We start from the raw sequence: 17,510 nt of genomic DNA, 5'->3' as shown, positions 1-17,510 counted from the left end.
ACCGGCAGTGACCACCCCTGTATAAAAGGACCTAGCAAGCTTCTGTATTTCAGTCTGACGTTGCCTCCTGTTCAGTAAAGTACCTGTTAAACTGTTCTCCCGAAGTCCGTGTATTATTGAGGCATGGAATTTACAGTGAGGGTGTCTGATGAGCCTGTCAGAACGACTCCTGTACTCCTGAGGCGGAGGCTGTTGGGCGGCTGGTGGTCTGGCGGGCGGTTGCACTTGGTCTGCTGTAACGGCGATGGGTGGCCGACCCCGCCTCGGCGGTTCTGCTGTCTCAACGGGGCGGTCGAGGTCCAGATGTGCTGGCTTTAAGCGATCGACCGAATTGTGGTCCGGTTTACCACCGACATCCACCATGAAGGTTTTGTCCCCTGCCTCCAACACATGGAAGGGACCAGTATATGGGGCCTTGTGTAGAGCCCTATGAGCATCACAGCGAATAAAGACGTACTCAGCCTTGTGAAGCTCCGGGGGAACGTGCAAACTCTGCAGCCCGTGGTGCGAAGTGGGCACCGGTGCGAAGCATCTGGCCGCCTCCTGGTGACTAGTAAGCTGGTCAGACGTGGACCATGGCTTCGTCGAATCTGGCAGGAAATCCCCCGGGACTCGTAGTGGCTGACCGTACACCAGCTCCGCTGATGAAGAGCGAAGGTCTTCTTTGGTGACCGTGCGAAGGCCCAACAGGACCCACGGTAGCTTTACTGCCCATCCAGTCCCTGGAGGCTGGCCCTCAGGGCGGCTTTCAGTGATTGGTGAAAGCGTTCACAGAGGCCATTCGCCTGTGGGTGGTAGGCTGTGGTGCGGTGTAATTTGACATCGAGTCCTTGGGCCACTGCATTCCAGAGTTCAGAGGAAAACTGCAGTCCTCTGTCGGAAGAAATATCTGCGAGCACTCCAAAACGGGCGACCCAGGTGGAAATGAACGCCCTGGCCACGTCCGCCGAAGTAGTGGACGACAGGGGAACCTCCTCCGGCCATCTGTTGGTGCGGTCAACCATGGTCAGGATGTGTGAAAAACCATGGGAGGGTGGGAGTGGACCTACCAGGTCCACATTGACATGGTCAAAACGTCGCTCCGGAACTGTGAAGGTGGCCAACGGAACTTTGACGTGGCGCTGTACTTTGGCCTTTTGGCAGACCACACATGTGTGGCCCAGTCGCGGACATCCTTGTGCATGCCATGCCATATGAATTTCGCTGACATCAGCTTCTGAGAGGCCTTCATTCCTGGGTGTGACAACCCATGTATGGTGTCGAACACTTTACGGTGCCAGACGACCGGCACGACCGGGCGAGGGTCCCGTACGGAGACGTCACACAACAGCGTGTAACCTGTCGAATGGAACTTGACGTCGGCCAACCGGAGGCCAGTGACAGTCGTTCTGCAGGCTTGGACTTCTGGGTCTGAGGCTTGGTCCGCTGCCATAAGGGCGTAATCGATGCCCAAATTAACCGTATTGACGGTCGAGTGGGAGAGGCAGCCTGCCACCAGGTTGTCCTTACCAGCCACGTGCTGTATATCCGTGGTGAATTCGGATATGTAGGTCAGTTGACGTTGCTGTCGGGATGACCACGGTTCGGCGGTCTTGGCCATGGCAAAAGTTAGTGGCTTATGGTCCACAAAGGCGGTGAAAGGACGTCCTTCCAGGAGGAAACGAAAATGGCGGATGGCCAGAAAAAGGGCGAGCAACTCCCGGTCGAACGTGCTATATGCTCTCTCGTTCCGCTGTAGTTGACGGCTGAAGAATGCCAACGGCTGCCACGTCCCGTTCACCCATTGCTCTTGCACGGCGCCGATTGCATAGTCTGACGCGTCGGTGGTGAGGGCGATGGTGGCTCCTTGCAGCGGGTGCGCCAGCATGGTTGCGTTGGCTAAGGCGCTTTTGGTGTCGTCGAACGCTCGGGCCATGTCGTCCGTCCAGTCTACCAGGTTCTTGCCAGTCTTGCCCTTGAGGGCCTCGTACAGCGGCTGCATGAGTAGTGCTGCCTTAGGCACGAAACGGTGGTATAAGTTTACCATGCCTAGGAATTCCTGCAGGGGCTTAATGCTTTGCGGGTGTGGGAAGGATATCACCGCCTCTACCTTCGCTTGTAAAGGAACCGCTCCCTCTGCGGTGATGCGATGTCCCAGGAAATCAATTTGGCGCAGGCCAAAAGGACAATTGGCCGGGTTGATAATCAGGCCGTGTTGGCTGAGGCGCCGAAAAAGGGTGCGTAGGTGACAGATATGTTCTTCTTTAGTAGGACTGGCACTTAGAATATTATCCAGGTAGACGAAGAGGAACTTGAGGTCCCGCAGCACGGAGTCCATCAGGCGTTGGAAAGCCTGGGCGGCATTCCTTAACCAAAACGGCATTTGCAGAAACTCGAAGAGGCCGAATGGGGTGATGACTGCGGTCTTCTGGGCGTCCTGTGGGTGCACTGGAACCTGGTGGTAGCCCCGTACGAGGTCGACTTTCGAGAAGACGGTGCTCCCTACCAAATGGGCAGAGAAATCCTGGATGTGGGGGATCGGATACCGATCAGGAGTGGTGGCGTTGTTTAGGCGTCGATAGTCGCCGCATGGTCGCCATCCGCCGCCAGGCTTCAGGACCATATGGAGGGGTGAAGATCAGGGACTATTCGACCGGCGAATAATCCCTAACCGTTCCATGGTCGCGAACTCTGCCTTTGCGACCGCCAGCTTGCCAGGTTCCAGGCGCCGGGCCTACGCGTAGACCGGGGGGCCGTTGGTGGTGATGTGGTGTTCCACACCATGTTTCGTGGCTGTGGAGGAGAACGTGGGTCTTGTCAGGTCAGGAAATTCGGCGAGCAGACGAGCGAACTCGTCAGGAGTCGGGAAAGCACAGGCGACGGTGCGCGACATAGTGTGACGACCATGTGTGCGGGAAATGCATCCAGCTGCAGCTACTTGTAGACCGCATTGCGGCGCTCGAGCTGCGGGTGGATGGGTTGTGGAGCATGCGCGATGCTGAGAGGCTCGTGGATACCACGTTTAGCGAGTTGTGCACGCCTCAGGGTAGGGCAGCACAGGGAGTGACCATCAGGCGGAGCAACAAAGGCAGGCAGGTAGTGCAGGGAACCCCTGCGGACATCCCCCTTTCAAACAGGTATACCGCTTTGGATACTGTTGAGGGGGATGACTCACCAGGGGAAGGCAGCAGCAGCCAACTTCCTGGCACTGGGGGTGCTCCTGCTGCCCAGGAGGGGGGGAAAAGAGTGGGAGAGCAATAGTGGTAGGGGATTCTATAGTAAGGGGAACAGATAGGCGGTTCTGTGGCCGCAAACGTGACTCCAGGATGGTTTGTTGCCTCCCTGGTGCCAGGGTCAAGGATGTCACTGAGCGGCTGCAGGGCATTCTGGAGGGGGAGGGTGAACAGCCAGTGGTCGTGGTCCACATTGGTACCAACGACATAGGTAAAAAGAGGGATGAGGTCCTGCATCAAGAATTTAGGGAGCTAGGTAACAGATTAAAGGGCAGGACCTCAAAGGGTGTAATCTCTGGATTACTCCCAGTGCCACGTGCTAGTAAGTATAGGAATGGGAGGATAGAGCAGATGAATGCGTGGCTAAAGAGTTGGTGTAGGGGGGAGGGTTTTACTTTCCTGGATCACTGGGCCTGCTTCTGGGAAAGCTGGGACTTGTACAAGTCGGACGGGTTGCACCTGAACCAGAGCGGGACAAATATCCTTGCGGGGAGGTTTGCTAGCACTGTCGGGGGGGGTTTAAACTAACTTGGCAGGGGGATGGGATACAGGGGGGAGCTGAAGTAGGGGGGGATGTGCTGCCAATTATGGAGGAAAAAACAAGTCAGCTTGGTAGGCAGGGCAAATATATAAGGGCAAGGCTGGATGGCATCTATTTTAATGCAAGGAGCCTTGCAAATAAGGTGGATGAACTGAAGGTGTTGATAAACACATGGGAGTATGATATTGTTGCTATCACTGAGACATGGTTGAGGGAGGGGCAAGACTGGCAGCTCAATATTCCGGGGTACAGAATCTTCAGGCGAGACAGAGGGGGAGGTATAAGAGGAGGGGGTGTCGCAATATTAATTAAGGAGTCAATTACTGCGGTAAGGAGGGATGATATATTAGCTGGGTCCTCTAATGAGGCCATATGGGTGGAGCTTAAAAACAAAAAGGGGGCAAGCACTTTGCTGGGAGTGTACTATAGGCCTCCAAACAGTCAGGGGGAGATAGAGGAACAGATATGTAGGCAAATCTCAGAGAAATGTGCAAATAATAGGGTAATAATAATGGGGGATTTCAACTTCCCCAATATTAACTGGGATAGTCAAAGTGTGAAAGGCTCAGAGGGTGTAGAATTCTTAAAGTGCATCCAGGAGAGCTTTTTGAGCCAGCATGTAGAAAGTCCTACAAGAGAGGGGGCGGTACTGGACCTAATTCTAGGGAATGTGGCCGGCCAAGTGGAAAAAGTGCTAGTAGGTGAGCACTTTGGTGATAGTGACCATAATATGGTAAGATTTAAGGTGGTCATGGAAAAGGACAGGGATGGGCCGGAAATAAAGGTTCTAAATTGGGGGAAGGCCGATTTTAATAGGATAAGGCAGGATCTGGCCAAAATGGACTGGGATCAGCTACTTGTAGGAAAATCCGCATCGGAGCAATGGGAGGCTTTCAGAAGGGAGATTGAGATCATACAAGGGCAACATGTTCCCATAAAGGTCAAGAGTGGTTCCAAAAACCACAGGGAACCGTGGATGTCAGGGGATATACGGGAATGGATTAGGAAAAAAAGGAGGGCTTTTGGTAGATACAAAAGGCTAAAGACGGAGGAAGCCCTAGAGGAGTACAAAAAGTGCAGGGGGATACTTAAAAAAGAAATTAGGAGATCAAGGAGGGGCCATGAAATAACACTGGCGAGCAAAATAAAGGAAAATCCGAAGATGTTTTATAAGTATATTAAGGGTAAAAGGATAACTAGGGAAAAAATAGGGCCCATTAGGGACAAAAGTGGCAATCTGTGTGTGGAGCCGGAAGATGTAGGAGGGGTTCTAAATGAATTTTTTGCATCTGTTTTCACTATGGAGAAGGACGATGTAGACATAGAAATAGGGCGGGGGGACTGTGATATGCTCGAACATATTAACATCGAGAGGGAGGAGGTATTGGCGGTTTTAGCTGGCCTAAAAATGGATAAATCCCCAGGCCCCGATGAAATGTACCCCAGGCTGCTGTGTGAGGCAAAGGAGGAGATTGCGGGGGCTCTAACACATATATTCAGGACCTCTCTGGCCACAGGGGATGTGCCAGAGGACTGGAGAACTGCTAATGTAGTACCATTATTCAAGAAGGGTAGTAGGGAAAAACCGGGGAACTACAGGCCAGTGAGCCTAACATCAGTGGTAGGAAAATTACTGGAAAAAATCCTGAGGGACAAAATTTGTCTCCACTTGGAGAGGCAAGGATTAATCAGGGATAGTCAACATGGCTTTGTCAAGGGAAGATCATGTCTGACTAATTTGATTGAATTTTTTGAGGGGGTGACTAGGTGTGTGGATGAGGGTAACGCAGTGGATGTGGTATACATGGATTTCAGTAAGGCCTTCGATAAAGTCCCGCACAGGAGACTGGTCAAGAAGGTAAGAGCCCATGGAATCCAGGGTGCCTTGGCACATTGGATACAAAACTGGCTTAGTGGCAGAAGGCAGAGGGTGATGGTCGAAGGTTGTTTTTGTGACTGGAAACCTGTGGCCAGTGGGGTACCACAGGGATCGGTGCTGGGTCCCTTGCTGTTTGTGGTCTACATTAATGACTTGGATATGAATGTAAAGGGTACGATCAGTAAATTCGCGGATGATACTAAAATTGGTAGGGTGGTAAATAGCGAGGAGGGTAGCCTCAGTCTGCAGAACGATATAGATGGGTTGGTCAGATGGGCGGAACAGTGGCAAATGGAATTTAACCCGGAAAAGTGCGAGGTGATGCACTTTGGGGGGTCTAACAAGGCAAGGGAATACACAATGAATGGTAAGACCCTAGGCAAGACGGAGGGTCAGAGGGATCTGGGTGTGCAGGTACACAGATCCCTGAAGGCGGCGGAACAGGTGGATAAGGTGGTAAAAAAGGCATATGGGATACTTGCCTTCATTAGCCGAGGCATAGAATATAAGAGCAAGGAGGTTATGATGGAGCTGTATAAAACACTGGTTAGGCCACAGCTGGAATACTGTGTGCAGTTCTGGTCGCCACACTACAGGAAAGATGTGATCGCGTTAGAGAGGGTGCAGAGGAGGTTCACCAGGATGTTACCAGGGCTGGAGCGCTTCAGCTATGAAGAGAGACTGGGCAGATTGGGTTTGTTTTCCTTGGAGCAGAGGAGGCTGAGGGGGGACATGATTGAGGTGTACAAAATTGTGAGGGGCATAGATAGGATGGATGCTGAGGAGCTTTTCCCCTTAGTAGAGGGGTCAATAACTAGGGGGCATAGATTCAAGGTAAAGGGAGGGAGGTTTAGAGGGGATTTGAGAAAGAACTTTTTCACCCAGAGGGTGGTTGGAGTCTGGAACTCACTGCCTGAAAGGGTTGTGGAGGCAGAAACCCTCACAACATTTAAGAAGCATTTGGATGAGCATTTGAAATGCCATAGCATACAAGGCTACGGGCCAAATGCTGGAATATGGGATTAGATTAGACAGGGCTTGATGGCCGGCATGGACACGATGGGCCGAAGGGCCTCTATCTGTGCTGTATTACTCTATGACTCTATGACTCTATAACAAGGGATAGAATTGAAAGTTGCCGTGTTGATCAACCGTCGGTTCTTCACGTTGACCAGGAGGCTGTTGGCGCACAGGAAATCTGCGCCGAGAATGGGTTGAGAAACATTGGCCGTCACAAAATCCCAGTGAAAACGTTGCCCCCCGAAGCACACCTCCACTCGCCGTCTGCCGAAGGTCCGAATTGCTCCGCCATTGGCCGCTTCAAGGGCGAGGCCGTGATTCCCTGCCTGCACATCGAGGGTGGACATGGGTAAAATGCTGCACTGCGCTCCGCTGTCGCACAGAAAACGATGACCGGAGAGTGTATTGGTGATGAAAAGCAACTTGCCCGCGTTGCCGATCGCCATGGCGGCCGCGGGGCACCTGTTAGACCCGTTTCTCAGTCGTTGAAGTTGTGTTTTTGGGGGGAAAGCTGCAGGGAGGGCGGCAATGTCGCGCCTTCGCGCCGAACTGCGTGTGGTAGAAACACAGCCCAGCAGGCTGACGAGCTGGGGCAGCATCTGTGGGGGATGGGTGCCTCGTGGCGGTGCAGTACTGCTGCGTTACCGCAAAAATTTTGTCCGCTTCTGCCGCGAGTGCCGCGCAGTCTTCCACCTCGGATCTGGCCAGGGCAGCTTGCACCTGCTCAGGCAGCTGACTGAGGAATAGTTCACGGAATGGGAAGCATTCTGGTTCTGAGCCCAGGAGTGTGAGCATTTGGCTCATCAACTCCGAAGGCTTGAAGCCCCCGAGCCCGGGCAGAGTGAGCAATCGACGGGCACGCTCCGATTTAGTGAGCCCGAAAACTTGCAGCAACCGCGCCTTGAGGGTTTCATACTTGCGCTCTGTTGGAGGGTTCTCGAGTAGGCTGACGATCCGCGAGGTGGCAGAGCTGTCGAGTGCGGAGACCACATAGAGATATTTGGTCTGATCCGCAACGATGTCCCTCAGGGCGAACTGTGCCTTGACCTGAATGAACCACGAGGTCGTTTGCTGCTCCCAGAACTGCGGTAGCTTCAGCGAAACGGCATTGGCCTCCATGCTGTGTTCTTTTTGCGAAAAACGTTCACAAAAAACGGGGTCACCAATGTAGGAATTGACGAATTCCTAACCAATAACTGAGGTCGACTCAGGAAATCAATCAAACAGGTCTTTAATGTAAGACGAAACGAGTTCAAACAGTTTGTTGAGATCGATATAGGAGAACCACGAAAACAGGTCTTAACAAGATGGAAATTCCACGAGGACTGCCCGGACAGTCACGTGGTTTGCAACGTGACGTCATCGCGTTGGCCCGCGTTTCCCCGCGCTCTTAAAGGGGCCACGCCCCGTACATACAAACACTTTATACAAAACACAGTAATGTCTAACACAATGGTACCGGCTTAGGCTGGTGTTAGAACATCATTAAACGGAATTATATACAGTTGCCCAGAGTCATTCAGTGGCTCCGCCACAATATAAGGAGATACTGTTTCTCCGGCAGGACAGCCAGTAACCAGAGGACTCAGATTTAAGAACTAGAGGAGCGACGTGGAGATTTTTTTTTATGCAGCAATTTTTATGATCTGGAATGCAGTGCCTGAAAGGATGGTAGAAGCAGATTCAGTAATAACTTTCTGGATGTAATATCTCCAAATTTGCAGACGACACAAAGCTGGGTGGGAGGGTAAGCTGTGAGGAGGATGTCGTGAAACTCCAGTACGATTTGGACAGGTTGGGTGATTGGGCAGAAACATGGCAAATGCACTATAATGTGGATAAATGTGAGGTTATCCACTTTGGTGGCAAAAACAGGAAGGCAGATTATTATTTGAATGGCAATAGATTGGGAGAAGGGGAAGTGCAAAGAGACCTGGGTGTTATTGTGCACCAGTCGCTGCAGGTAAGCATGCAGGTGCAGCAGGCGGTTAAGAAGGCAAATGGTATGTTGGCCTTCGTAGCAAGAGGGTTCGAGTACAAGAACAAGGATGTCTTGCTGCAGTTGTACAGGGCCTTGGTGACACCACACCTTGAGTATTGTGTGCAGTTTTGGTCACCTTACCTGAGGAAGGACGTTCTTGCCATGGAGGGGGTGCAGCGAAGATTCACCAGGCTGATACCTGGGATGGCAGGAATGACGTACGAGGAGAGATTGTGTCGATTGGGCTTATACTCACTGGAGTTTAGAAGATTGAGAGGGGATCTCATCGAAACCTATAAAATTCTGTCAGGTCTGGACAGACTAGATGCAGAAAGGATGTTTCTGATGGCTGGGGAGTCCAGAACCAGGGGTCATAGTCAAAGGATAAGGGGTGAGCCATTTAGGACAGAAATGAGGAGGAATTTCTTCACCCAGAGAGTGGTGAACCAGTTCATTAAATGTATTCAAGAAAGAGTTGGATATGTTTCTTGAGGCTAAAGGGATCAAGGGATATGGGGAGAAGGCAGGGACAGGGTACTGAATTTGGATGATCAGCCATGGTCTCATTGAATGGCGGAGCAGGCTCGAGGGGCTGAATGGCCTACTCCTGATCCTATCTTCTATGTTATGTTTCTATGTTTCTAAAGGAAATTGGATATATAAAAAAAAAACCTGAAAAGGAAACATTTGAGGGCTCCGGGGAAAGAGAGTGTAAGTGGGACTAATTGGATAGCTCTTTCAAAGGGCTGGCGCAGGCACGATGGGCTGAATGACCTCCTTCTGTGCTGTATGATTCTCTGAAATGCAGAAGCCATTTTGCACTCTGCAATATCCCTGCAAACAGCAGTGAGACAAATGACCAGTGAGGCTTCTTTTTTGTGATGGTTAAAAAAGAAATGTTGTTCGGGACACTGGGAGAACTATCTGATTTTCTTCAACTAGCGCCATGCAATCTTTAACATCCACCAGGACTACTGAACATAAGGTCTTAAGAGCATAACAAACAGCAGCAGGAGTAGGCCATACGGCTCTTTGAGCCTGCTCCACTATTCAATAAGATCATGGCTGATCTTCGACCTCAACTCCACTTTCCCACACGATCCCCACATCCCTTGATTCCTTTAGTGCCGAAAAATCTATCGATCTCAGTGTTGAATAGGCAGATGGGGCTTTGGTTTAACATCTTATACGAGGCACAGCATCTCTGATCAGATTCTTTCCTGCCATGAAAATAGCATGGCTTAAATATTAGTAATTCTTGTAGTGCTGCTCCAGGCATGATATTGTAAAGGACTGACTGCTCCAGAAAATTAGCCCGAGTATTGAGCAGTGTTCCTGTTCATTTTTTTTTGGGTGGGCGACCCCACTTTAAGGGGCTGCACAGCCCATTCAAAATACCGCACGTGCACTGTTTTTTCTCATTGACAAACCGGCGAACCAGCTGCGTCGGAGGCCCGGAGAGAGCTGTGCGGCCGCACAGCTTAAAAGGAACATTGGGGAGAAACGCAGATTGGGCGACTGATTTGTGGAACACATCCGTTCAGTCCGTAAGGGTGACCCCGAGCTTCCGGTCGCCTGTCACTTTAATTGTTCGCTCCACTCCCCACTCTGACCTCTCCGTCCTCGGCCTCTTGCACTGTTCCAATGAAGCTCAATGTAAACTCGAGGAACAGCACCTCATCTTTCGATTAGGCATGTTACAGCCTTCTGGACTCAACATCGAGTTCAACAATTTCAGACTATAACCTCGGCCCCTATCATTTTTTTTCTCTCTCACATGGCAGCTGTTGATGATTCTGCCATTGCCATTTACACCTCATCTAGAGTCATCTTTTGTTTCTTAACTTGTCCCATTACCATCTCTTTTTGCCTTGTACCGTCATCCCTTTTGTCTCTTAATCTCTCCTGCCTTCCATCCTATCACAGACCTTCCCTTTTGTTCTTTCATAGGACTGAGATGAGGAGAAATGTCTTCACTCAGAGGGTGGTGAACCTGTGGAATTCTCCACCACAGAAGGCTGTGGAGGCCAAGTCACTGAATATATTTAAGAAGGAGATAGATAGATTTCTAGACACAAAAGGCATCAAGGGGTACGGGGAGAGAGTGGGAATATGGTATTGAGATAGAGGATCAGCCATGATCATATTGAATGGCGGAGAAGGCTCGAAGGGCCGAATGGCCTACTACTGCTCCTTTTTTTCTGTTTCTATGTTTCTATCCCCTCCACACTCTCCCTGCCCCAACACTTGCTTAAGAATATGTTATAGCTCCAACTTTTTCCAGTTCTGAGGAAGGGTTTTGACCTGAAGCGTTAACTCTGTTTCTCTCTCCACAGATGCTGCCTGACCTGCTGAGGATTTTCTGTTTTTATTTCCGCAGTATTTTGTTTTTGTATCAGCTTAAAAGGAACATTGGTGCGATGGTATAAGGCGCAGAATTGCAGATAAATTCGGCAAGAACTTATGGTAGTAGTTCACCAACCCGAGGAACGACCTTAGTTGCGACACATTTTCCGGTGCTGGAGCCTTGACTACAGCCTCAATCTTGTCCGGCGACTTATGCAACCCTTCCTCATCAATCATGTGGCCACAATACGAGATTTGTCTCCTGAAGAACTCGCATTTGGTGCGGTTGGCTCGTAGCCCATATTCCTGTAATCTCGTGAGCACCTGTTCCAGGTTGGCAAGGTGTGCACTGTCATTTTCGCCCGTAACTAGGATATCGTCCAAATAACACTGGGTCCCCGGAATCCTTTGCAGGACTTGTTCCATCGCCCTCTGCCAAATAGCCGGGGCTGATGCTGCCCCTAATACCAGTCGATTGTACTGGTAAAGGCCTTTGTGAGTGTTTATTGTGAGGTATTTTTTTTGCTTCTTCCACCTCCATTTGTAGATATGCTTGGGCCAGATCAATCTTTGTAAAGCGTTTCCCCCCAGATAGTGAGGCTAAAATATCTTCTATCCGCGGAAGTGGATATTGTACTGTGTGCAGGACTGGGTTCACAGTCACCTTGACGTCCCCACAGATGCGAGCTTTCTTCGGCTCCCCAGGCGTGCTGCTCAATGCTTTCTTCATTACAGGAACGATGGGTGTGGCCCACTCGCTCCAGTCCACCTTGGACAGCACACCTGAACGTTCCAGACTCTCCAGTTCAGCTTCAATGGCTGGGCGGATCGCGTATGGCACCGGTCTGGCCTTAAAAATGTTTGGGTTTGCGTTATCTTCAATCTTTATGGTTGCCTTTACTCCTTTTAGAGTCCCAAGTCCTTGTTGGAACACCTCTTCTGCGTCAGATAGAATTTGTGACAGACGTCCAAGTGCGACGTCATCATCCTTTTTGTCAGTCACAGATAGCGCCTGAATGGAATGCCAATCCAATTGTATTTTTCGGATCCATTCACGTCCCAATAATGGTGGTCCTCCATCTCGTAGTATATGCATATATAGTTTCTGCATTTTCTTGCCGTTATATTTAACTGGCACCCTTATTTTTCCTCTGGGGCAAACCTTTTGCCCCGTGTATGTCTTCAATACAATGGACGTGTCCTTTAAGGGTATGTGTGAGAATAGCCGCTCATAGTCTCGTCGATTCATGAGAGTTAGGGCAGATCCTGTGTCCAATTCCATCTTTACTGGGGACCCTGCTATCGTGAGGGTGACCCAAATGGTTCAGTGATCCTCCTTTGCGATCACGTTGTGTAACTTTAGACAACTTAGTCTCCTGCTCCCGGAGTCCTTATCACTCTCCTGATCTTCCGAACTACTGTCTGTCAGTTTCGTTACTTTCCTGTACTGTTCTTTAGTAGTTTTTGTCATGCTGGTTTTCTTTCCCGACCTGCAGACTCTTGCTATATGTCCCATTTTTCCGCATTGCCTGCATACTTTGTCCTTAAACCAGCAGTCCTTCTGCTCATGGGTTGTTCTGCTGCAGCGATAGCACTTTTCTGCTCCACACGCCATTTCGTTAGCGCTGTATTCTTGTGGTTTCTGTTGTATTTCCGCAGCTCCCCGTGCTGCTGCTTCATAGGATACTGCCACGCTGAAAGCCTGTTCTAGCGTCAGGTCCCTTTTTGAAAGTAGTCGTTTCTGGGTTCCTTCACTCTGGAGCCTGCAGACAAACTTATCCCGTAAGGTTTCTGCCAGTCCTGCTCTGAACTGGCAGTGCTTCGATAACTTGCGTAGTTCCGTAAGATAGTCAGCATTGCTCTCATCTTTGTGCTGGTTTCTTGTATGGAACTTTAATCTTTCTGCTATCAGCAGTGGTGTAGGGCTTAAGTGTTCCTGTAAGATATGAACAATCTCCTCAAAACTTTTCTCCATTGGTTTAGCTGGGGTAATTAAATTCCGCAATAGGCCGTACGTACTCGCGCCCATCAGATTTAATAATACCGACGCCCTCTTTCCATCGGCCACCTCATTTGCCTTGCAGTACACTTCAATTCTTTCCACATACGTGGTCCAGTCTTCTACCTCGTTGTCGAAAGCAGTGATACTGCCACTTTTCGGCATCTTGGATGATTTAAAATGGCGCCTGCGGCGCTTCTGCTTCTTCCCCAATGGAATAAAATGGCGCCTCCTGCGCATTTGCTTCTTCCCCAACGGGATAAAATGGCGCCTCCCGCGCTTTTGCTTCTTCCCCTTGCTGCCACACTGCTCCTAGCGTTCTACAGGGTAATGGCGGCGACCCGCGGCTTCGGTGCGTATCGCTTTCCTTCCCCCCATTTATTTTCTCTCCGCTGCCCTGTTCTTGAGCTCTGTGCGCTACACCCTCTCTCTCTTGTTTTCTTCTCCCGGCGACGCTGCGCGGCCTGTTTCGTAGAGCCGCTCGATCGAGCTTGAGCCCGCCGCAGTCCGGAAGGGTCAGCGCGCTACCTGCTACCAGCACGATTTGCTGGAACACCTTAACTGGGGAGCCAAGCACAGCTCTCCACAGTCTCTCCCGCAATTCTCCGAACACCGATGAATTCTTTGGGCGGTTGCCCGCGGTCGACGCCCATTGCTTAGACTACGACCTCCAAGAACCCTCCTCTCAGGGCGAGATCCCCGTGAGATGATGCCACACTGCAGGTGAGTTCGAACTTACTCATCGCCACTGTAAAGTCCGAATCTCAATAATACACGGACTTCGGGAGAACAGTTTAACAGGTACTTTACTGAACAGGAGGTAACGTCAGACTGAAATACAGAAGCCTGCTAGGGCCTTTTATACAGGGGTGGTCACTGCCGGTACTGCAGTCTAAAACCAGTTATTCCCTTAAAGGTACATACACAACACTCACCGTTTGACTTTGTACGTTAAAGCGAATTCTGGGGGGGCGCATGTGGCGGAGCCACTGAATGACTCTGGGCAACTGTATATAATTCCCTTTAACGATGTTCTAACACCAGCCTAAGCCTGTACCATTGTGTTAGACATTACTGTGTTTTGTATATAGTGTTTGTATGTACGGGGCGTGGCCCATTTAAGAGCGCGGGAAAACGCGATGACGTCACGTCGCAAACCATGTGACTGTCCGGGCAGTCCTCGTGGAATCTCCATCTTGTTAAGACCTGTTTTCGTGGTTCTCCCGTATTGATCTCAACAAACTGTTTGAACTCGTTTAATGTTACATTAAAGACCTGTTTGATTCATATCCTGAGTCGACTTCAGTTATTGGTTAGGAATTCGTCAATCCCTACAATATAACCTATCAACGCAGTCTAACATTAACAGTGTCAGCCATGGATGGCGCTCTCGCCTTCTAAGTTAGAAGGCTGTGGGTTCAAAGTTCCACACCAAGCTCAAAAATCTGGCTGACACTCCAGTGCAGTGTCAAGGTAGTGCCGTACTGTCGGAGGTGCCGTTGTTCGGGAGAAATATTAAACCAAGGCCCATCTACTCTCTCAGGTGGCTGTAAAAGATCCCATGGCACTATTTCAAAGAAGAGCAGGGGTGTACTGGCCTCAATCAACATCGCTGTTGGTCATTATCACATTGCTGTATTTGGGAGCTTGCTGTGCACAAATAGGCTACTTTTTCTTTATTCGTTCAGGGGATGTGGGCGTCGCTGGCAAGGTCAGCATTTATTGCCCATCCCTAATTGCCCTTGAGAAGGTGGTGGTGAGCCACCTTCTTTTACAGCTGCAGTCCGTGTGGTGAAGGTGCTCCCTCAGTGCTGTTAGGGAGGGAGTTCCAGGATTTTGACCCAGCGACGATGAAGGATCGGCGATATATTTCCAAGTCAGGATGGTGTGTGACTTGGAGGGAACTTGGAGGTGGTGGTGTGCCCATGCGTCTGCTGCCCTTGTCCTTCTAGGTGGAAGAGGTCACGGGTTTGGGAGGTGCTGCCGAAGAAGCCTTGGCGAGTTGCTGTAGTGCAACCTCGGCGGTTGTGCTGTCTCAACGGGGCGGTCGATGTCCAGATGTGCTGGCTTTAAGCGATCGACCGAATTGTGGTCCGGTTTACCACCGACATCCACCATGAAGGTTTGGTCCCCTGCCTCCAACACACGGAAGGGACCAGTATATGGGGCCTTGTGTAGAGCCCTATGAGCATCACAGCGAATAAAGACGTACTCAGCCTTGTGAAGCTCCGGGGGAACGTGCAAACTCTGCAGCCCGTGGTGCGAAGTGGGCACTGGTGCGAAGCATCTGGCCGCCTCCTGGTGACTAGTAAGCTGGTCAGACGTGGACCATGGCTTCGTCGAAGCTGGCAGGAAATCCCCCGGGACTCGTAGTGGCTGACCGTACACCAGCTCCGCTGATGAAGAGCGAAGGTCTTCTTTGGGGACCGTGCGAAGGCCCAACAGGACCCACAGTAGCTTTTCTGCCCATCCAGTGTCCTGGAGGCTGGCCCTCAGGGCGGCTTTCAGTGATTGGTGGAAGCGTTCACAGAGGCCATTCGCCTGTGGGTGGTAGGCTGTGGTGCGGTGTAACTTGACACCGAGTCCTTGGGCCACTGCATTCCAGAGTTCAGAGGAAAACTGCAGTCCTCTGTCGGAAGAAATATCTGTGAGCACTCCGAAACGGGCAACCCAGGTGGAAATGAACGCCCTGCCCACGTCCGCCGAAGTAGTGGATGACAGGGGAACCGCCTCCGGCCATCTGGTGGTGCGGTCAACCATGGTCAGGATGTGTGAAAAACCATGGGAGGGTGGGAGTGGTCCTACCAGATCCACATTGACATGGTCAAAACGTCGCTCCGGAACTGTGAAGGTGGCCAACGGAACTTTGACGTGGCGCTGTACTTTGGCCTTTTGGCAGACCACACAAGTGTGGCCCAGTCGCGGACATCCTTGTGCATGCAATGCCATATGAATTTCGCTGACATCAGCTTCTGAGAGGCCTTCATTCCTGGGTGTGACAACCCATGTATGGTGTCGAACACTTTACGGCGCCAGACGACCGGCACGACCGGGCGAGGGTCCCGTACGGAGACGTCACACAACAGCGTGGTACCTGTCGAGTGGAACTTGACGTTAGCCAACCGAATGCCAGTGACGGTCGTTCTGCAGGCTTGGACTTCTGGGTCTGAGGCTTGGTCCGCTGCCATAAGGGCGTAATCGATGCCCAAATTAACCGTATTGACGGTCGAGTGGTAGAGGCAGTCTGCCACCAGGTTGTCCTTACCGGCCACGTGCTGTATATCCGTGGTGAATTCGGATATGTAGGTCAGTTGACGTTGCTGTCGGGATGACCACGGTTCGGCGGTCTTGGCCATGGCAAAAGTTAGTGGCTTATGGTCCACAAAGGCGGTGAAAGGACGTCCTTCCAGGAGGAAACGAAAATGGCGGATGGCCAGAAAAAGGGCGAGCAACTCCCGGTCGAACGTGCTATATGCTCTCTCGTTCCACTGTAGTTGATGGCTGAAGAATGCCAACGGCTGCCACGTCCCGTTCACCCACTGCTGTTGCACGGCGCCGATTGCATAGTCTGATGCGTCGGTGGTGAGGGCGATGGTGGCTCCTGGCAGCGGGTGCGCCAGCATGGTTGCGTTGGCTGAGCCGCTTTTGGTGTCGTCGAACGCTCGGGCTATGTCGTCCGTCCAGTCTACCGGGTTCTTGCCAATCTTGCCCTTGAGGGCCTCGTACAGGGGCTGCATGAGTAGTGCTGCCTTAGGCACGAAACGGTGGTAAAAGTTTACCATGCCTAGGAATTCCTGCAGGGGCTTAATGCTTTGCGGGTGTGGGAAGGATATCACCGCCTCTACCTTCGCTTGTAAAGGAACCGCTCCCTCTGCGGTGATGCGATGTCCCAGGAAATCAATTTGGCGCAGGCCAAACGGACAATTGGCCGGGATGATAATCAGGCCGTGTTGGCTGAGGCGCCGAAAAAGGGTGCGTAGGTGACAGATATGTTCTTCTTTAGTAGGACTGGCAATTAGAATATTATCTGTAGTGTATGTAACCTGTACCACCTTAAGAGACTGCCTTAAGGTGATGAACTACTTTCTGATGGCTCCTGTATATTGTAGTACCGGTGGTGACCACACCGGTATATAAACCCTGTGGAGCAGTTTGTATTTCAGTTCAGCCCTGACCCTCAATTACTAAAGACCTGTTTAAGTATTCTGTTGTCTGTGCCCAGTTATTCAGCATAACTACATTTGGAAAACACAGACTCAACAGTGGCGACGAGTCTGATCGTACCTAGCGGCAGTTTTGCATCCAAGGAAGTTTCGTCCTCAGAACGGGCGTCGAAAAGGGGCATCCGCCCTCAGCATCCTGCTGAGCACCGCATTGCACGGGAGGCATCGAGAACCCGGTTTGGATTTGCTCGCCACGAAGTCCACCATCAGCAACAGGCAGTGATCACCCCTTCTACGACAGCGGCGGGTAAGCCCGATCTAGCGACACGGAGAGAAAGTCGGCCGAGTTGTCAGTGGGAGAAGGGGAGG

The sequence above is a fragment of the Somniosus microcephalus genome, chromosome 1 (assembly GCF_052327205.1).
Source record: "Somniosus microcephalus isolate GS21.2 chromosome 1, FLI_Smic_1.0, whole genome shotgun sequence".
In the NCBI taxonomy this organism is placed as follows: Eukaryota; Metazoa; Chordata; class Chondrichthyes; order Squaliformes; family Somniosidae; genus Somniosus; species Somniosus microcephalus.
The sequence above is the reverse complement of the archived record's forward strand: the minus strand, read 5'-3'. Positions refer to the sequence as shown.